Source organism: Malaclemys terrapin, chromosome 1, assembly GCF_027887155.1.
Source record: "Malaclemys terrapin pileata isolate rMalTer1 chromosome 1, rMalTer1.hap1, whole genome shotgun sequence".
Classification (NCBI taxonomy): domain Eukaryota; kingdom Metazoa; phylum Chordata; order Testudines; family Emydidae; genus Malaclemys; species Malaclemys terrapin.
The window spans coordinates 277,798,289-277,821,154 of record NC_071505.1 but is presented as its reverse complement, the minus strand read 5'-3'; the positions used below and the strand labels follow the sequence as shown (position 1 = coordinate 277,821,154).

The following is a 22,866-nucleotide window of genomic DNA, read 5'->3' as shown; positions in this document are numbered from 1 at the left end:
AAATTTTGGATAAATACCCTGGTTTTCAACAGGCTACTGACCTTCTTCCTTGTCCAGCAAATAGACAGGATCCCTGGTCCACAGAGGGCCCCAATCCTTTGAGAAGGGTTGGAAGGACTGGGCCTACCCAGGGCCCATAAGACCGGGGACGTGTTCTGAGCTGAAGCTGTGATTAACTTGTAACCACAAGAAACCCCATGGGTGGAGCGCTGAAGGACTGCTGTGGGAGCAGAACCCAGGTTAGGATTGGGATAATCTCTGATAAACTTCTTAGTAGGTGTGTAGGCTCTTTTATCATTTTTAGTATGTTTTATTTCTAGTGCTTTTACCTGAGAATAAAATAGGCTTGCATCGGAAGAACTGTGTGGTAATTTATCACTGTGGGCAGACACACAGATATCAGTCTCTGAAGAGAAAGCAAGCCCATCTATTTAGGCAAACTGCTGGGAATAACACAGGGAAGGCAGGGAACTGTTTGGCTTGCAAATACCCAGACAAGGAGGGAGTGAGATGTGTGTATTCACCCATGAAAGATAACAGCCAGGGAAGGAGAAGCCTGAGAGGGGTGCCCTTGCTGAAGCACTCTGTATTTAAGGGGAAATACAGGTGCAGTTGCTCTGAACTGTGACAAGAAGTACATACATGGGGAGAATATATCTGATCGAAAGGGCTCTTGAACCTGGTTGATAAAGGCATAACAAGATCCAGTGGCTGGAATCTGCAACTTGATGAATTCAGACTAGAAATATGGCTCAATTTTTCAGTATTGAGGATAATTAAGCACTGGAAAAGTTTATCAAGGGATGTGGTGGATTCAGACATTTGAAGACTTTAAATCTTTTAGAATCATTGGATGAAAATCTATAGTCTGTTATGCAGGAAGTCAGATTAGATTATCATAATGGTCCCTTCTGGCCCTAAAATTTATGAATCAGTATGCATTTGCTAAATTGCAGCTCACTAAACCACACTTCCTTTGACTACAGTGCCCTAATCACTAGAATATGGGGTAGTCTGAGATGGGTCTTCTGCAATATCTTCTGTTGAAACTGTTCCACTTTGTGTGAACAGCTTTATAGTAACCGAAGAACAGCAACTACAAGAACGACTCTATAGTTCAATGGTTAGGGCATGTACCTGAGATGTGGGAGATCCAAGTGCAAGTCGTGCTCTACTGGCTTAGTCATGAGATAGGCACCAAGTGTTAGGACAGAGGCATAAGTGCATATGCCTCGCTGCAGAATCTTAGTTATCTAGGGGATTTTAACAGCAGAAATGTAGGTGCCAAGGATGTTTAGGGATGTTAGGCACCAGCTGAGCAGTAGTTTTGAGGATCTCAATGGTGCTTAAATGTTGGCTTTAGTTGTTGACTATGACAGTTATGTGCCTACATTCTTTTATGCGAATCTGGGCCCTAGGGACTTTAGGCACCTGTAGGGTTAGCCAACACCTGAGTGGAGGTTTTGAGGATCTAAATTTTGGATTTAGGCACTTAAAATCACAGTAAGGCACCTAAATCCCTTTGTGGACCTAGCCCATACTGAACACTGCCCTTTTACTCAAGTTGTCTCAGATTTGTTTGGACCAAGCATGCAATATTGGTTGGGTGCCAATTTTTGGCTTCTTGGAGAGCAGGCTGTAAACAAAAAGGACTATCTCACACTGTTAAACTAACAAATATCAACACGAGGTTAGAGATTCAAGACAACCTACTATTTCCAGTTTAGCATGACTGTGAAGTAATGATAACTTTCACTATTCTTTCATTCTGATTAATATGTTGTAAAATGTCCTCTTTTTTCCTGAGTATGGATTATTTAGCCAGTAAAAAAGTGATGATTTCTTCTTTAAATAATCAGTTAGATACAGAATTTTATGGAGATAATTGAGTGGACATATTAGTCTGATTTGATTCTAAACTACTCTGAGATATCTCTTAAATGAAGATTGCTTTATAGTATATTTTGAAAAATATCAGATCCCCATTGTGCAGGAGCAAGCTCTTCTGGATTTATTCAGTTTACCTCAACAAGATGCCTACAGAATCAAGAAAGAGCTTCTTCCAAACAGATGACAATGTAAGTATGAATTATTACTACTAAGGTAAGGAATTTTCATAAAGTTGAAACAGACTAAGAAATTCACTGTTAGTAAATGTATATATATTGTTCTAAGAAGGGTCCATAAGTAATCAAAATACACGTGAAGATCCTGAAAACAAAAGAATTAACTGAAACAATGGCACTGCCAGGGGGAGTACGGAATCTTCTCTTCATACTCTGGCAATGATGGTACAGTTCTAATATGTGTAGATAAAGGTAAATGAATATTAGTTGAAACCACATTTCTCAGTTACAACATGAAACATTTACTAGCTGGAATAAACAACTTTGGAATTATACTGGATATAATATACTTGGCTCCTGAAGACATTACTACAAAGAGGCTGCCGTGCTTGCTGTTGAATAGGATGAATGTACATTTTGTCTATTAAGGGAGCAGACCTACTCTAATAGAGAAATGGAGTTTGTGTAACTAGAATTGATTGCTCAACAAACATTCTGTTTGCCTAATTGATGTCCTTATTCCTTTAAATAACCAACAATTTTCCTTAAGAGCCATGAATTAAATGCACACCCTTAATCACAGAGCAATAGTTTTGTAAATTGACCTGATGGAACTTTTTGTAAAATCTAATCAATGAACCTTGCAGGCTGTTACATCTACAATACAATTTCAATAAAAGGCTTTTGTTCCCTGTTTGCTATGTAATGAGTTACATTATTAATTAATATTAAACAATCATTTATATCGCTCTAGAATTGCAGACAGCACTTTAGCTAAAAATACTACTATAACCCCGCCCCAGATGAAACAAAATGCCCAGCCTCAAAAAGCCTCCATCCTTAAGACATAAATAGCAATAGCACAGCCAAATCAAGGGTGGCATGAGGATTTTATCACTTGTAGGCCTTGAGCATAGCTGAGTTTTCAGAAGTGATCTGAAGGAGGAGGGGGATTTGCATATATTAAATTGGGAAGCCGTTTATTTCATACAGAGAGGACTCCTAACAGTTAAGAAAATTAAAAATGGTTGATGTTATTAGGGTACCTATAGCCAGCTATGGGGGATGTAGACTCTTCTGTAGTTAGGGCTCAGACTATTAATTTTTATTATTATTATTTCAGAAATGTAGCTTTCCCTAATTCTTTCAGCTACCCAGACAACTCAATATATTTTCTTAAAAAACAAGCACAGCAATTCCTAAAACATACTGACATACTCATTAAAGGCAAAGTCTGCCAATGACTATATGTGCAAAGGACCATATACCAGCTGGGGATAGCCAGAGCACAGCAGTTTTTCCCACTCTCTTTCCTCCATGACATACCCTCTCCTCTAGGGACTTCAGGAACAAAGCTGGTTATGCCTATTCTACACCTGCTGGGGACTCCTTTGTCCTGGGGAAACACCCAACAAGGGAATTGCAAGTGTTTTGCACTCCCCTTTCAGACGCCTGAACAGAATAGTCTATCCCAAAGTATAGATTGTGGACTCTTGTCTTTAGACTCTTTTCTTGTGCAGCCCTCCGTTTGAAAAGGTTGGACACCTTTCTATTAAATGGTTACATTTTAAAGATTCCTTGGGCTAGTTGGACCACTTTCCCTTCCTCTTTGCCACCCTTTCAGCAGCAGTTTGTTTTCCACCAACCACACTTTCTTTCTAATGTAAAATATTACACTGGGAATACTGAACAAATACCAGTTTAATCGTCACAAGAGAAAGTGGGTTGAAAGTCCTTAGAGGGCCATTAAATGTTGCTTGTCTTTCTCCAAATCATTCTCCAAGCTCCATCCCTTCTTTCCTTGCCTCTTTTTACTATCAGCCTGCTTCTATTCTCTTTTCCCCATCCATTCAATATAAGGAGTATAGAGATTCTTTCCTGTGAAATGCTGGGAGATGGTGCCGGACATGTCAATCAAAAGCACCCAACCAGCCAATCAGAAAATGGTTCTGGTGTTCATTAAAGTCAATGCATATACATCAGTTTAAAAGCATCGCAATGTCAGCACCAGGCCTCTTGAATTTGGCAAGATCAGCATCTCAGATATAGTGTTACATTAAATTTAGTTTTTGCACAGAATATATTTATGACTAGAGTGCAGCATGGACATTACAGGTATATAAACTTAATCTGATGTTAACTGAGATTGTATTCTTTAGGCTCTAATTATACAGCTGACAGAGCAAAACTATATCTGTAGTAGGGAGTAGTGCAGGACCTTAACGATGACATTCGTTTAAAAAAACACATCTGTTCTATGTATCAGCAACAACTGACTGAAGATACAGAAGTGTCATTAATAAGGAAGACAGTCATTTGTGCATGGCCTGTAAATATGCTGTACTGCAAGCTATGAATATGAATAAAATGTGTTAACAAATTACCTTCATCAAATTATGGAGCAAGTTATTAAAATGCAAAATTATAACAGATAAAAACGTCTTCTAGCAATAATCACTGCTCTAGTGCCATCTGAGCCCATACTTGTGTCTTCTCTTAAAAGCAAAAGCAAATAAAAATTGAAAAATAATACTCTCCCAAGAGCAATTTTCCTTTCCTCCTTGTCCTAACTATTGATCCGCATTTCCTCTTCATCTGCCATGGTCTGGCTTTTTCATTGTTTTTTTTTTTTTTCCCCCAAATTAAAAGACCAATTCTGCAAGGTGCTAAGCATCTCCTGAGAGGTACTGAGTGCCATCCATTCTCACTGAAATTAACTGTTTGGACCCAGTTCTGCAAACATGGGCCTGAGTAAAGTTGCACATGTGCGTAAAAGTGTTTGTAAAATCGGGTCCTTAGTTTGTAAACTCCTAGGGGCAGAGAGCTTGTTTTCTTACTTGTCATAGCTCCTTACTATGAATACCTATGAAACCAAATAGATTAAAAAATAATAATAATTATATAGTAACTAAAAGTAGGAAAAGCGTTCTGCTAATCCTGACTGTAACTCCTATAGAGAACACATTTCACACACAAGCATTCCCAATCTTTTTGGTTTGTTCTCAGAGATTAGATGACATATTTGTATCAGAACAAGAAGTCACTGGCACTAGAAGGTCTCCAAATCTACCATACCTTTAACCACTGTGGACAAGACAACAAGTAATGGGAAATTCAGGTTAGACATCAGGAAAAACTTCCTAACTTTACTTGTAGTTAAGCACTGGAACAAATCACTGGAGATGTTGTGGAATCTCCATCATTGATGATTTTTAAGAATAGATTAGACAAATACTTCTCAGGGATGGTCTAGATCAGTGGTTCTCAAAGCCGGTCTGCCGCTTGTTCAGGGAAAGCCCCTGGCGGGCTGGGTCGGTTTGTTTATCTGCCACGTCCGCAGGTTCAGCTGATCGCAGCTCCCACTGGCTGCGGTTCGCCGCTCCAGGCCAATGGGGGCTGTGGGAAGGGCGGCCAGCACAACCCTCGGACAGCGCCGCTTCCCGCAGCCCCCATTGGCCTGGAGCGACGAACCGTGGCCAGTGGGAGCTGCGATCAGCTTAACCTCTGGACCCGGCAGGTAAACAAACCAGCCCGGCCCACCAGGGGCTTTCCCTGAACAAGCGACGGATCCGCTTTGAGAACCACTGGTCTAGATAATACTTAGTCCTGCCTTAGTACAAGAGACTGGACTACATGACCTATCCAGGTTCCTTCCAGACCTATATTTCTATGATTTCTACATTTATATACAAATGCATGGACTGGAAGTATAAGTACATTAGATAATTATGACTTAATTGGTATCACAGAGACTTGGTGGGATACATCTCATGACTGAAATACTGGAATTGAGGGATACAGCTTGTGTAGCAAGGACAGGCAGAGAAAAAAAGGAGGAGGTTTTACATTATACATCAAAAATATACATACCTAGAGGACAGAGTTATAAGGAATATCCAGAATGGATTTTTCAAGAACAAATAATGAAAAATGAATCTAATTTCCTTTTTTGACAGTGTTTACTGGTTTAATGGATGGGGGGAAGCAGTCGATGTGATATATTTTTATATTAGTAGGGCTTTTGACAAGTCTAACATGACATTCTCATTAGCAAACTGGGGAAATGTGTTTTAGATGAAATTACTATAAGGTGGATGCACAGCTGGTTAACAGGTACTACTCAAAGAGTAGTTATCAGTGATTCGCTGTCAAATTGGGAAAGGTTATCTAGTGGGGTCCCACGGGGTTCAGTCATGGGTCCATCTATATTCAATATTTTCATTGGTAACTTGAATAATGGAATGGAGAATATTCTTATAAAATGTCTGAATGATACCAAGCTGGGAGGAGTTGCAAGCCCTTTGGAAGACAGGAATTAGAATTCCAAATGACATTCTCAATTTAGAAAATCAGTCTGAAGTCAACAAGATGAAATTCAATAAAGACAAGTGCAAAATACTTCACGTAGGAAGAGAAAATCAAATGCACAACTACCAAATGGGTTATAACTGGTTAGGTGTTAGTACTGCTGATAAGGATGTGGGGGTTAAAGTGTATCACAGATTGAATATGAGTCAACAATATGATGCAGTTGCAATAAAGGCTAATATCATTCTTGGGTATATTAACAAGAGTGTTGTATGTAACACATGGGAGGTAATTGTCCCACTGTACTTGGCACTGGGGAGGTCTCAGCTGGAGTATTCTGTCCAGTTCTGGTGCCACACTTTAGGAAAGATGTGGACAAACTGGAGAGAGTCCACAGGAGAGAAACAAAAATGATAAAAGTTTTAGGAAATCTGACCTATGTGCAAAAGTCAAAAAAACTGGGCATGTTTAGTCTTCAGAAAAGTTGACTGAGGGAGGCCCTGATAACAATCTTCAAATATGTTAAAGGTAGTAATAAAGAGGATGGCGATCAGTTATTCTCCATGTTCACTGAACGTAGTACAAGAAGTAATGGGCTTAATCTGAAGCAAGGAAAATTTAGGTCAGATATTGGAAACCCTTTCTAAATATAAGGCTATTTTAACTCTGGATGTTTACCTGAGTGTCTGCAGGTATGGCTACCAGTAGCTGCAGTTTGCCGTACCCGGCCAATGGGAGCTGCGGGAAGCGGCATGGGCCAGGCCACCACTTCCCACAGCTCCCATTGGCTGGAAATGCCACAGCCACTGGAGCTGTGAGTGGCCGTACCTGCGGACGCTCAAATAAACAAAGTGTCTCGTGGCCCACCAGGGGCTTACCCTGAGCAAACTGCAAACCAAGTTTGGGAACCCTTGCTCTAGATGAACAGTGAATGAGTTCATTCATGGGTTTACTTGTAATTAATAAAGTAAGAGTTTGTTAATTGAGTCTAGAGTGGAGCTGTGGTGACTGGGTTTTTCTGCAGTGGAGCACCTACTATTTTTTTTTATCAGTGAGCACCCTGCTCCCGGGGACAGGTACCTTGGAATAAAGAAGCAGCATGAGGGATGGCATGGCATGGCATGACATGACTTTCCAAGTTCAAAGCTTGGTGGGGGCAGCAGTTATCTGAGTGTAGGAAAGATGGGGACATGACTGGTTCAGAAAACATTTTTTTTTTATATCCATGAATGTTGTAACAGACCAACCAACCAACCAACCAATCAACCAACAAACAAACAAAATTAAGCCCTGAATTGTAAAGTTTAATCTCATTGAAAATAAGAGCTAAGAAATTAATAAAATCATGTGCACTGAATAAAGCAAGAATGCAAATTTAAATTTTGTTTTGAATATGATCAAAAACTTAATAAACCATGTTTGTTCCCTCTTCAGTCAAGCAAAAGTCAGTAAATATCAGTCTCTTTTGTCTCCTGAAATGAATGCCTTTTCTAGGGAGAATATGTTCAGTTTCATAAAAAAATAGTTTTAATCCAACTCAATTATGTCTCAGCATTCTGCTGTTTAAGAAAATCATCAGAAGGATTTAAAATTGACATACCCTTGAATTGGAGGAAAATTTGAAATGAATACAGAAAACATGGTACACAGAGTGGGAGAAAAAATGGTGGAAGGAAATATGATGATGAATTACAGAGTTTGTTCCATTTTCTTATTTCCTAACAAGAATGAGCTCTGTTTCTGAAAAAAGATGCCTCCTTCCCCTCATTCATCACTTGGATGTTAGTCTTTCAAAGGGCAAGCTATGGTATTTTTCAAATAAACAAGAGCTAAAAGTAAACACTGTTCAATGGGAGGTCACTTGTACTTTCCCTTTGATTATTAGTGTTACCTTCAGGGAGCCATTGCTGTAAAGCATGCAGGGAAATTCTATTATGTTTAATTAGCTAATGAGGTCTATATGGCCTGAATTATTTATACTGGGAGATTATAATGGGATTTATAAATGGTTTTTTTTTTTGAAGATGTCAAAAAGCAAAGCTTTTCATATCTTTTACTTACTCTTGATTTCACATATTTGTCGGTCAGATTGAAAGACTCACACCATGTGAACATTTACAAAGCTTAATTATAGACTGCAAAAGTCCACATTCCTGATCAGCCCTTGTACTGGACAGGCAACTTGGCTGTAGGCAAGTTAAAAGAGTTTGACTTAAAGGGTTAGGACAAATATTGTTTTCATCCTGATTCTTTTACGGATACCTGTGAATGCTAAAAGACAAAGAATTAATTCTCTCTAAAGTTAGATCTGCTATGGACTGCTGCAATTCCATCTCTGATAGATAATCTTAAATGGGACGAATTACCTTCTGCCCAGGTAAAGCACCACTGTTTCTGGGGTGAATTCCAGTAACTATTTAACACAACAGAGGAACACTAGACAACTGTTAGTCAGGACAACACAAAGAATATTGAGGTATGTTATTCAAACATCTGTCTTGAGATAAAACTGCCCAAGCTTCACACCCACATTTTTATTTTCAATTATAAATTTCTGACCTCGCCAATATTTTACTGATTTTCACTAATGACCTCCCCCAATTCCCAGCCTTCATCCTGGCCATTTTACATCTCAAGCCATCTCTCTTGCATAATAGCTGTCTGAACATGCTGAAAAACAGTAAATTGTGAACATTCTGAAAAACTTGCTTGAAATTATACAAAAGAGGCATGTTTAATGTATATGTAATTTGTACAAAACGTGACCTTAAAAAGGCATACAATATTCATAGAGACCCTGTCTGATTTTTGGAACACTGCAGACTTGATCTCTGCAAGAGGTCTGCACACAGAACTTCCACTGGCCTCAAGGAGTGTTTGATGTGCTGAAGGATTGGAGGATTGAGCCTAAAATACCCTTTTAGTGAGCATTCATTAAGACGGTGTTGCAAATGCTTTGTCTTCAAGGAGGTGTTGAGATTTGTCCTGAAAAAGGGTTTGAAGCTGATTAAATGGGTTATGAAAACACCCAGCCGCTTCTCAGAGGCCAGTAGACCCTGTACAGCTATGTTAATGGAGCAGAGATTTACAGCAGTGCCTCTCTTTATCTTCAGTTCAGTTTTGTCAATGAGAAACCAGATTCTCATCTGTGACACTATATTACCCTGGGAACCTGGCTCAGAAATGTTTATAACTAATATTGTTATGATTAGTTGGTCTTTAGTGAATTGGAACATGATCTACTACTTAACAAGGGTGCAAATAACAATGAAAAGGTACTTTATGATTCAGAGAAATAGTTCTTCAAAACGTGTGCTGATGTAAAAAAACGGAAGCAAAAATCTAGTACACAAACAAATCAATATTTCAGAGAAAATATGTTAAAAGGAGTGAAGCTTGAAATTAAATATTTCTCTTCTGACTTTGGCATAAAAATACAGCAATAATTTAACAAGTATCCTTTTGCTGCTATGAAAACACAGAGACACCTAAAACTACTGAAAAGCACAATGTCTCCAGTAACATCCTGACCCCCAAAAAATCTAGAGGAAAGAGATGTCCATAAAACAAGCCCTGCTACCTTGACAGATGCTGCTCCTACCTTCCTCTGCTTCTGCCCGTATTAATCCCTGGTGAAGTGAACTTTTGCAGGAGATTCATGGTGAACTGATTTAATTTAAGAGTAGAGATTTTAAGGATGGAATTTGCCAGAGTATCATGATTCTGTTGGTGCAGCTAGGGAGATTTTTTATTTATATGTAATTAGTGACTATGAGTGCGCATATGTTATAAATGTGCTCCTGAAGACACAGGCTGCTAACTGCTCATTACACACACCTTTTTCTGTTAGAATTGGCAAAGCCCCATAAACTCACATTGGTTGCACTGCCTTGGGTTGACTTTATTTTTCTGATGGTGCTTTGTCATTTTACGTAACAAAGGATGCATGTTTAATGAACACTTAGCAGTCCCCTTTTGTGCACTAACAAAGTGAGCCCAGTGGAATGGGCAAAATTCCCTTCATGAAATGCTCTGTTACTTTTTTAACAGATGTCTCATTAGTTGAAAAAGTAGCAATAACAAACTCTTTCTTTTTTAGAGTCCTCGTATTTCTAAATAGCTGATGTGCATCAGACACTGAACATTACATTCAAATTAACCCAAAACAACTTTAGTTTTATTATTGGCCATTTAATCAGTCTCTTTGGAGATACTAGTGTAAACTTTGTCCTTTTCAGTTCAATGATACTTGTCTCTATAGCATCTCTTCTGTGACTTCCAGTGCCTAAGGACTATCTTAGCCTCTCCACTGCTCTTCATGCCTTCTTTTCTCTCGTTTATTGGGTTTTTGAAATGGGCTGCACTACCACCTCTTGGGCTTGGAGGAGATGTCGGCTATTTATCTGCAGGCATTTACTCAAGCTATGTTAGTAGGCCTAGCTAGGATCAAGTTGTTTACTAAGCCAGCTCTGTAGTTCTTTAATTCCACTGTTCAGATTCTACATCACTGCATCTTGTGGTACATTTTAAAGGTAGAACTGCTTTACTGTGTGACCAAAGTATTGTTGCCCTTTTTTGACTTGAGTGGCTAGTCAGAGTTTGGGGTTTAGGGATATTCCAGTTGGGAGTAGAGATTAATGATGGAGTCTGGTATTTTCTTTGATGCAATCTTTTTTATTTACAAGGAATTTACAAAGACCTGCTTTGGCAAATAGTAGAGGAACCAAAGGCAACTAGGAGTAGTTTCTTCGTTTACAGCCCCAAGCCTCTTTAGCCAACCCAGACCCAAAGTGCCCTCTTACTAACTTCCTCTAGGGCCACACAGTGCTTACAGGCTGTCTCGCTCACTCTCTGGTTCTGTGTTCACAGACACACACACACACCCTTATCCAGACCAATACTCAGCAAAAACCTATTTGTCCACACAATCCAAAATTCCTGGCCAGGTTCACATGACCTTTTTAGTCTTTGATGGGGATTTATGATTAAGTTAACCTGAAAGTTATGGTAACTGAATTGGGTTGCCAACATTCTAATCTCACAAACCCAAACACCCTAGCCCTGCCCCTTCCCCGAGGGCCCGCCCCCCGCTCACTATATTTCCCCTCCCTCGATGGCTCGCTATCCCCCATCCTCACTCACTTTCACTGGGCTGGGGCGGGGGGTTGGGGTGCGGGAAGAGGTGAGGGCTCTAAATGGAGGTGCGGACTCTGGGGTGGGGCCAGAAATGAGGGGCTCAGGGTGCAGAAGGGGGTTGTGGGCTGGGGCAGGGAGTTGGGGTATGGGAGCGGATACGGGCTGCAGCTGGGGGTTGGTGCTGAGGGATTCGAAATGTGGGAGGGGGCTGCAGGCTGAGGCAAGAGGTTGGGGTATAGGAGGGGGAATGGGCTCTGGGATGGGGGTGCAGGCTTGGGTTGGGCCAGGGATGAGGGGTTTGGGATTCAGGAGGGGGTGCCGGGCTGGGGGGTAGGGCTAAGGGATTCGGAGTGTGAGCGGGGGCTGCAGGTTGAGGCATGGAGTTGGGCTGCAGGAGGGGGTGAGGGCTCTGACTGCGGGTGCGAGCTCTAGGGTGCATGAGGGGACTGTGGGTTGGGAGGGCTCAGGGATGGGGGTTGAGGTGTGTGTGTGGGGTGAGGTCTCTGGGGTGGGGCCAGGGAAGATGGGTTTGGGGTGCAGGAGAGGGCTCTGGGTTTGTGGGGGGGAGCTCAGGCCTGGGACAGAGGGTTGGGACTCAGGGTTGGGGCATGTGCTTACCTCAGGCAGCTCCCAGTCAGTGGTGCCGCAGGGCTAGGGCAGACTGCCTGCCTATCCTGGCTCTGTGCTGCACCCTGGAAGTGGCCAGCAGGTCTGGCTCCTAGGCGGCGGGGGGAGGAGGAGGGACAGCGCACGGAGCCAGACCTGCTGGCCACTTCCGGGGCGCAGTGCAGTGCCCCAGGACAGGTAGGGACTAGTTTGCCTTAGACCTGCAGCACTTCTGACTGGACTTTCAACGGCCCAGTCGGCAATGCTGACCGGAGCTGCCAGGGTCCCCTGTCGATTGGGTATTCCAGCCGAAAACCGGACACCCGGTCACCCTATAACTGCAGGGTGTGTTCACACCCATTAATCTCAGTGAAATTGTAATTTGAGCCATAGCAAGGTTTTACCCAGTTTATAACAGTATTATTTTTATTTTCTCTTTAATTGATTCCTTTTTTAAGATGCCCAAATTTTTCCCCTTCTGGTTTGCACCTACAGATGTTAGTGAACAGTTTTCTCTCCATGAGTAGCTCTGCAAGTGATTGTGCATAGGTTAGTGTGGTATTCAGTGACCACTCAGTGCTCAAGGTGCTTGCAAGAGATTTGCTTTATTCAGAGTCTAGTTACAACTGGCTATGTATAACGCTATCAAGAGCTTCACAGGGCCCTGCCCAGATTCTCTCACAAGCTCAGCCCTTAAGGCCCAGTCCCCAATAACACAGTTAGAGGAGCTACCCTGTGGGTTAACAGCAAAGATATGTATCCTCTCTATACTCTGCTGCTTTTTAAAAAAAAAAAACTGTCCTATTTTATAGTCAGATCCTATAGTATCATGATCAGTGGAACTGAAGTCAGATGGACCGTATTCCCTGGAGGGTCTGTTTTGTATGAGACACCAGTGGAACTGCAAATGAGGGGAGTTAGACTTGAAGCAACTCAGCCAGATGGACAGAGTAGACCACAGGGTTTAATAAAGTTTCACTTGTTCAACTTAACCTGTATTCAGTATCACTGTTTGCTAATGGAACATTGAGGCAGGATCAGAGCTGTGAATTCTCTGAAGTGCAGTGGAACACATGCTTACCACGAAGGAAAATGCCAGTTGCACTATGTAGTCCACTTACCAAGAAGCTCAAATGTCTCCAAATCAGGGGAATCATAGCACCTGTCAAGGCTAGTACAGCCTGAGTAAGAAGCATGATGGTGATAAAAAAGCCATGAGGCAAATTACACATCTGCATAGACCCAAAGCCACTGAACTGTCATTGAAAAGGTGTCACTATCCAAAGCCCACAACTGATGACATCTACCAGAACTTTCCAAAGCCAAAATCTTATGGTCTGCAATGTGATGAATGAGGTTTGGCACATAAGCCTGGAGAAAGAGTCCAGCATGCTGGCAACCTTGGCAGTACCATTTGGTCGCTACAGATGGATTCATATTCCAAAGGGCTTAAGCCCAGCGCCAGACATGTTCCGAGAAGACTCATCAAAGTGAATGAAAGACTGCCTGGGCTGAAAATAATTGCAGTTGACATCCTCATTGTAGGTGAAAGGAGCAATGATCCAGAAGCTGAATGAAACCATGACAGAAAACAACAAGCTTTTCTACAGCAATGCAGGGACATGAACATAAAGCCAAACTCAAACAGTGTGAGTTGACATACATTGAACATGTACTCACAGCAGAGGGACTGAAAGAAGAACCTAGCAAAATCAAGGCAGTTAGAGACATGCCAGCTCCATTGGATGTTGACAGGTGTATAGTGATTCATAGAAATGATATATTTTCTGTCCAAATTCTGTTCATATCTGGCCGCAGCAGCAGAACCCATATATCCGTTCACAAGGTAGGATATTGAATGGGATTGGGCAGGTCCCCAATACAAGTATTTGACATGCTGAAATAAATAATAATGGATGCCCCTGTCCTCAAGCACTACTAGTCAGGAAAGGCAGACAGTCCAGTGTGAATCGTCAGAAAAAGGTCTGGGTTGAACTCTTTTGTAGGAGCAGATGATTGCTTATGCTAGTAGAGCCTGTCAGAGACTGAACAGGATATTCATCCAAAGAGAAAAAGACCTTCTGGCTGTGGTACACCCATGGCCACCCAGTGATAATGCAATCAGACCACAAACCCCTTGACACAATCATGACAAAGCTCCATCTTAGTGCTCCAAACAAATTACAGCACATGTTTATGTGCCTCCTGTGCTACCAGGCATAGATCAGATATTGTCCAGGGTTATCTGGTGTTTGCTGACACTCTGGGCAGGGGATATATACCCAGTCTCAGAAAGTTAGGGGAAGGGGATCAGATATTGAATCCATCCATATACTGCATTATCTTCCAGTTTCAACATAAAGTTGATAGAAATTAAAGAGGCTACAGAAAATGACATCCAACTACAGACAATCAACAGTGATACTAGCAAGGTGGCCAAATGATGAATACCAGTAAGAACAGAACCATATTTTCAAATGAAAGATGAGCTGAGTGTGCAGGGTGGAATCATATTTCAAGGACAGAGCGTTTGTCCCTGCCTCATTATCTAAGGATGTTGTAACAGATTTTGCATGCAATATCTTCGGGGACCATATTGCATTAAGTTTACAAATGGTTTATGTATCACTGTGAGCTAGGGATTGTAATCAATTCCATGGGGGAAGGTTATCACACCTCCTCAAAGAACCAAAAGCAGTGGAAGGAGATTAAGGTGAATAATTCAGGTTGTAAACATCTCCAGAGAGGAACCACTCCCTGGAGAGGCTGACATATACTGTTTCAAACTAGATTTTCCAGAGACCAACTGATGAAGAAAGTGCTTTTGAAATGGGTTTAAACTGACTCAAGCCTCCTTGTGGATTCAGCAAATGGACACAACCTTCTCTCTAAGCGGGGGCCCAAACCTTGCAGAAGGGTTGGAGAGACCTTGGCCTACTAAGGCCCATTAGACTGACTGAGGAGCCCTGGTAAGTTTTTAGCATTCCTCTAGGAACTATTGTTTTATTATGTTTTCTGTGTAGTGTTTTTACCTTAAGAATAAATGTACTTTATTTAAAAGAGTTGTGTGGTAACTGCTACAAGTACACTGTTCATAGCCCTCAGGGAGAAAGACAGCAAAGCACATGTGCTGGCTTTAGGCAGCCTGGCTTGCTGGGGATATTGCAGCATAAGTCATGCAGTTGTGCAACCTTGAAACCCCTTGGTCACACTGAAGTGGGACAAGGATCCCTAACAGAGATAGGTGATGGCTGGAGACCTGAGACCTGACTGGGGACTCCTGGAGTGGACCCTAGAGGCGTGGATACAGGTGCAGTTAATGTGAAAATGTGACAGATGACATGCAAACAATATATGCCTCAAACCGGGGCACTGACAGCTGTTTTATAAGCACTCAATAGTGTGTTTACATGCTGGAAATTAATACATTTCTGCTTCATGATATAAGGGTTTGACAACTGCCAGTTATGTGATAGCCACTAGCAGAAAGAGACTTATTACATGAGCTGCCCACCCGATCGTGGGAAAAGGTGGGAGCAGACTTATTTACTGTGAATGAAAACCAATACTTGATTATATTGGACTACTACTAAGATTTCTGGGAGGTCAATAACCCTGCCTGATTGGTAAACTAAGGCCCACTTTGTGAGATATTACATTCCAGACATTGCATCACTAACAACAGACTCTAATTTGCATTGGAAGAATTCAAAGCATTTACACGTAAATGGGAGTTTGACCACCCCACATTCTTCCCAGCATACCCACAGAGTAATGGTAAGATGGAACCAGCAATGAAAACAGCTAAGTGATTGTTACACAAGGCTGTTTCTTTTGGTTCTGACTGATTGGTAGAATTTTTGGCACACAGGATTACCCCATCACAGGAGTGTCAAAGCAATCCAGCGCAGGCACTGATAGGATGAAGGTCCAAAACCTTGCTGCCAATGGGGAAGACCTGTTGAAGCCAGAAGGATAGAGATAGTACCAAGAGTAGATGGCCAACAATTATAGAAAGTAGGCACTAGAGTGCAACAGATCAGCCAAGGCCCTACCAGTCCTGAAGACAGGCACTCCTGTGAGGTGTCCACCATTAGAGAGACATCTGAAGGAGTGGGTTAAAGTCACAAGAGGTGTAGTGGCACCCAGCTGATATGAAGGGACAGCGCAAGGGGGACAAGTGATCCAAAGGAACAGGAGACACTTACAAATCAAAAGAAACAGCACCCAGAGAGAGTCTACAGAGATCATCATAGAACAGAGAGATAGAGAACCATCCAGAACGCAACCCCACAGGGAGGGAGGAAGCTCCACAGTGAGAGAGTTTGCTAGATTTGGAGACAGGGAGACAGAGATAGGTCACTCCTAGTGTGGTTGCCTGATGTGAAAGTCAAAGTCTCTCAAAATCTATGTATCCTGACTGAATCTGTGGTAAAGATGAGACTCCAGTTCAAATATGTGCTAGCAACCTCTGGCTGAAGGGACATAGGGTGGGGGTCTGGGCATCATTTTTTTTTAAGTTTATATTTAAATGTTTGTCCAATAGGGAAGATGCATCATGATCAGTGGCACTGGAGTCCAAAGGACCAAATTCCATAGATGGACCGTTATTAACGGGACACCAAGGGAACTGTTTAGCCACATGGACAGCTCCATCCTCAGGGTTTAATAAAATGCCACTGGTTCAACTTAACCTGCATTCAAAATCACTCTTTGTGAATGAAACAACAGTGAGGACAGCATGGGTGCAAGTGTGCACACCCATGGTATTAATGCAGGAGCAAGGCATTTATTTGGATTTGCTTTTCTGCTTTCCAATGCTTTGTGCTTTGCCTGTGGATACTTGGGACTTACTGTCATGTGATAAAATTAAAAATAAAATAAAATCTAAGTTTATTTCCCTTCTGGATAGATTGTGAACTCTCTGATCATCCCTTGGCCTGTACCACTTCCCGCAGCCCCCATTGGCCTGGGACAGCCAGTGGGAGCCGTGATCGGCCGAACCTGCGGACGCAGCCGGTAAACAAACCGGCCCAGCCTGCCAGGATGCTTACCTTGGTGGGCCGCATGCCAGAGATTGCCGATCCCTGGCCTATTCTTATATTTGAGTCTTGGACAGTCCCTAAGTCATTTTCATTGCTTAACAAGTATGGCCAACTTGTCAAAATAGAAGCCTAAAGTTAGGTTACCATTAGCCTCAAAGTCACCCCTCCCCCCAGGTCCAATGAGCATTAGTACTGATCTTGCGGTGTTCACTACTGGACAAGCAGTGTCTTTCAACAGAGCCCCTCATTTGCCAGAAAAATTGTTTTCTTAAGTTACCACTTTTCTTATCTGCTGTATCTGTGGAGCTCATTGACTTTGTGTTATTTTCTGCTGAATATTTCACTAAAAATGTGTCTCACTGAACCTAGTTCTTCATAAGGTTGCATAGAGTAAAGATTCTTTCCCATAAGATTTATTAAGTAGAACAATGTCCATATTCACCCCATAAATTGCATTTTTAATCTGCATAATTCCCATGTTCAATCAGTTCCTCATTATAGACTCTCATTATCAAACTGTTTGAGATCTTTGGTTTGATCTTTACCTGTTTCAGTGTGCTCTGGTGTGTTTTTGCTCCAGTGGACAGCTTTATTGGAATTTCTATATCTATTGTTTTATTAGTTGAATAGTAGGATTGGTTACATTATTAGTTGTGAATTTTGGTGTTTAATCATAAAATAATAATTTAAAAATAAAGGGTGGTTTTTTTTTCTTTTTCTTTTCACCAAACAGTTGTGTTTTAAAAATTCTTTCATTCATAATAGATTTTTTTTTTCTGGTGGCCAGAAGTAACTAATTTATTATTATTTTGACATTAATTCCCTGGCTGATTGAATTCTTGATAATTTTCCCTAAGACTTAATGCTAGATTGACAGACAATGATATGCTGATGTTGAATAGCAATATTTTGTTTTTCCACTTTTCTTAAATCTCTAGAATTAATAAATTAAATTGAAACCTCTCTCTTGTCTTTATCGAAATGATGACTTTGTTTTGAGTCAAAAGCAACAGAGAGTTCTGTGGCACCTTTAAGACTAACAGTTGTATTGGAGCATAAGCTTTCGTGGGTGAATGCCCACTTTGTCGGATGCATGCAATACATCTGTTAGTCTTATTCTCTGTTGCTTTTTACAGATCCAGACGAGCACGGCTACCCCTCTGATACTTTGTTTTGAGTCTTATACTCTATTTTGTATTTTTAATATGACATCTTGAATAGACATAATAGTTTTGGATGTTTCCAAAGTGTATAAAAAAAATAAAAAATACACCAATATTTTATGCTTTTATTTTTAACCTCCAATCACACATTCACATCACTCTAGAAAGATCTAAGTTATCTCAGCATTAATAAAAAGCTGCAGCTGTTCATTCTGCTTCCTCTCCTTAAAGAAATCTGTTTTAATTGATTAGTGAAGTTAATATGAGAAATAAAATCTGCATTTAAAAGTTGTGGACTTTTTTCAAATTTTTGCCTAATTAGCATTTCTAAAATGCATTTCCATCTCCTGCTTACAACCTAAAAACTCTCTCGGAAGGGAAACAAGCATTTTGCCTTTTTTTCCCTCAAGTGCCCCCCTTTGCTTTTTAAGACTGGTTTTAAATAGGACTATACTGAAATTTCTATTCAAATCAATAGTGGACTGAATTTCAACCAAAACTGCAGTATTTGGCTTAAACTACTTTAAGCCTAATAGGTAGGAAGAGATCTAGGACCTCATTGCAATGCCTATGCTATGCCTGATTTTGACACGTATACTCTTTACTTCATGGCCAGAGATGATGGTGCTCCAGGTTAGGAAGAAAATTTGTCCCACTTCCAGAGGACCAGACACTTATTTTCCCTTTCTCCTCAGTGCCAGTTCATTTCACATTACCTCTTTCTATTCTGTCCACTTTTGTATTCAAATCCATCACTATGGTATATAACCCCTGCTGCTTCTCACTGTCTTTCCTTTCCCACTCATCTTCCCAGAAACAGAACTCTTTGCTGCTTATGAATGAAATCAGGAACTCTGGCAAAATGCAGGTTCAAGGTCCACCCTATAGCCTGCAGGCACTTCTTATCTCAGCCACAATTCAAGAAGCCATCCCTGTTCAGCAAAACACATAAGCATGTGCTTGAATCCCATCTACTTTAATGGGACTCAAGCACATGCTTAAAGTTAATCACATATTCAAGCACATGCTTAAAGTTAATCAAATATGTGCTTAAGTGCTTTCATGAAGTGAGCCCCTCACGCTTTATTCCATACTTTAATGTATTCCAAACTTCCATGTTTTTTCTCACTATCAGCAACTTTCCTTAAAGGCAGATATGAATCTCGTAGACAGACTTCTTAATGTCTATATGTCAACAGTATAAGCAAATAAGTGTTTGAAGTGCAGTCTTCAATCTTTCTAGTGTGTATCAGCCTAAGGTCTATTTTAGAAATAGAAACAACTATCATTTAATAAGAGAAAAGGTTTTATTTTCAGAATATAATTGTCACAATGTCTTTATAGAAAATGGAAATACTGAAGTTAATTATGATTGGGGTAGAGTGACATTTTCATCAACCTATTTCATCAAGAGCACATTCTCTATCTTAAGTGTAACTGTTTGCTCCAAAATCCTATGATTACAATAGCAAAGATTTTTTTTTTAAATCCTGTGGTGTAGTGGGTTGGGAGAAACGTAATTGAAGTGGGTGGGTGTAATCACTGGCATTCATTTAAGATAGCTATAAGAAACAGTTACACAACTTTCCAGCAACTCCCATCTAAAACAAAAACATATTAGTTTGCCCAGGAAGTAGAACTATGTGGATGGAAGTCTTCACTGGATATTGTTTTGGGAAAGAGGGAGAGAGAAAAACACACAGAAACAGACTCAGAAAGAAGCCCCAGATGCAGGAGACAAACATCGTGTGAGGCCCTGGGAGAAGCCTAGAAAGAGTTTTTGGGTCAGGTGCTGTCTGAAAGAGGCTGGGAGCTGAGAGCAAGAAAAAACTATCTCCTGTTTTATTCCTCCTGTATTCAGGGGAACAGAACTTTGTGCATTCATCAGAAATAAACAAAATGACATCAAAGATATACCTGGCTCGATCACCAACTGGTGGAACCAACAAGACTCCAAATTTCTAGGTAGCCACTTGGGTCCAAAGGGGTTAAAAAAGGAAATATAATAGGTACGATTTTCAATGAGCCTAAATGACTTAGGAGCCAACTTCCCATTTTCAAATGGGATTTAGGCAGTTAGGACCCTAATGTGAGATTTTTAAAGGTATTTAGCCACCTAATGAGGCAGGTAGATATGTGATGGGATTTTTAAAAGCACCTCAGCACCTAACTCCCATTGATTTCAATGGAAGGTAGCCATGTAGGTGATTTTGTAAATCCCACTAGGTTCCCATAGGCTTCTTTAGGAGTGTAAATACTTTTGAAAATATGGCCCTCAAATCCCACTGAATTTCAAATAGACTTAGACTCCTAAGTACCTAAGTCATTTTTTGAGATTGGAGACTGGTGATTTTGAAAAAAAAAAAGAAAAAAAAAGGTACCACGGTCTAATTAGTATGTTCAGCTTCATGAGTATGTCTAACTGTGGGAATTTATTCTTTTATTAAAAAGTGGTAATAGTACTGACATTCTGCAGCACTAATAATCAAATACATGTGGCTGTATCATTCACTGATTCAACTTCTCATTTAGCTTTGGCTGTATCTCTGACACTGGCAGACCAGGTGCCAGCTAATGCCAAGGCCCTTAGGCCTCAACTGAACACTGACCAATGCACAGCTTGAATCCAGTCTGGCTCACCTCTGTTTTAGTATTGGTAAAATAGGTATTAGATTTATAAAAATGTGTTTAGTGTTTAAACTATATAAAATGTTAAGTATTTGCTCTGAAACTGTAAACTCACACTGTCAGGAGAGAAGCATTAACAAGTGTGAAATATTAGTTTGCCACAGGAAGTGTTATCTCCTGGCCAACAAAAGAAGACCCATAAACACCACGGAAACTATTGTGGAACATCAGAGGACAAAAGACTTTGTTGATTGCTCCCTCCACACCCATCTAGAGAAGATATGCACAAGGACTCATTTCATCATCTTGAACTCTGGGGGAAGGGAACAATAATCCCTGACAAGAAGGAGTGGATTTCTATGCGGCTGGGACTTTCGAAAGGCTAAATTTCTAAGCATAAGCAATGGATGACCAGCTACATAGCTTGGGCCTCTAGAGGACATACAGAGCTTGCATATTACAGCAGCCTCTATTACCTTTTGAACCTAAGACTATAACTTGTGTTGTGTGTGTGTATTTATCTGCAAATAACTCTCTTATTTCTCTTTCGTAGTTAATAAATCTTTAGTTAAGTTATTATAGGATTGGCTACAAGCACTGTCTTTGGTGTAAGATCTAAAGTATAATTGATCTGGGGTAAGTGATTGGTCCTTTGGGACTGGGAGTAATCTGAATTTTGTTGTGATTTTTGGTGTAAGGGTCCAAGGGGCCATCTATCACACAGTCAAACTTACCTGGGTGGCAAGGTAGACTGGAGTACACAAGGGTACTGTCTGTGACTCCATGTTACAGCTGTTATAGTGCCTGCATAGTTCACATTTGATAATTGGTTGGTGAAATCTAAGTGTAGAACTCACAAACAAGCTGGAGTGTGTACCCTGCTTCTTAACAGTCTGTCCTAAGGTTCAGAGGGGTAGCCGTGTTAGTCTGAATCTGTAAAAAGCAACGGAGGGTCTTGTGGCACCTTTAAGACTAACAGAAGTATTGGGAGCATAAGCTTTCGTGGGTAAGAACCTCACTTGCAAGACTTGCATCTGAAGAAGTGAGGTTCTTACCCACGAAAGCTTATGCTCCCAATACGTCTGTTAGTCTTAAAGGTGTCACAAGACCCTCTGTTGCTTTGTCCTAAGGTTGGCACTCATATTTCTGAGACACTCCAGAGAGCTTGATGGTATATATTACCAGTTATTCAGAATTTTGCTGAATACTAATAGATAATTTGGTACGAGTGACATTCATCACTGTGCATAGGACCAGCACCAGGTCTAAGTGTGACTTAAGATCTCAAAATGAGTCTTAACTGGAAAATAAGGGGCGCATAGGACTTCTGTGGGCCTTTTGCATATGGGGTGATTTTTACCCTTACTACCTAATGTATAACAAAATTGGCCTCAATCCTGTAAACAGTTATGCACATGCATAACTTTAGCATATATGTAACCCCAATGGAACTTCTCATATGCTTAAAGTAAAGCGTATGTATCGTTTTTTGCAGGATTGGAGCCTTAATGTGTAACCTTAGGCTTGGTCTCCACTACATACTTACTTCAGTATAACTACATCATTCAGGGGTGTGAAAAATCCACACCCCGGAGTGACATAGTTACACCGAGCTTAAATTCCCGGGTTGACAGCGCTATGTTGATGGGAGAGCTTCTTCTGCCAACATGGCTACTGCCTCTTGTGGAGGTGGAATTATGAGGCCTACAGGAGAGCTCTCTCCCATTGGCAATGTTCGCTGGTGGTGGTGGTGGTGAGTTAATGCTCACGCCTCTCTTTTCAATTCAGAGTCTTGGCCTAAATACCTTTGTATTAGGTAACACACATCAAAAATACATTGCATTAAAATATAATTATTACAGAATATTCAAAATATTCTGGGAGAAGTACTTTTACACAGGCATGAACATAAAA

The 22,866-nt window shown here is 40.9% G+C and overlaps 1 protein-coding gene and 1 long non-coding RNA gene across 3 annotated transcripts in view; one reads left to right on the top strand and one right to left on the bottom strand.

The window, feature by feature from the left end:
• KLHL1 (kelch like family member 1) overlaps positions 1-22,866 on the bottom strand; it is a 400,838-nt gene that overhangs the window by 41,450 nt on the left and 336,522 nt on the right. The window lies entirely within an intron of this gene.
• LOC128828683 (uncharacterized) lies at positions 1,989-21,703 on the top strand. The gene is made up of 3 exons (XR_008443223.1): positions 1,989-2,078; positions 14,907-15,085; positions 21,107-21,703. It is a non-coding gene; the product is annotated as an uncharacterized LOC128828683 (long non-coding RNA).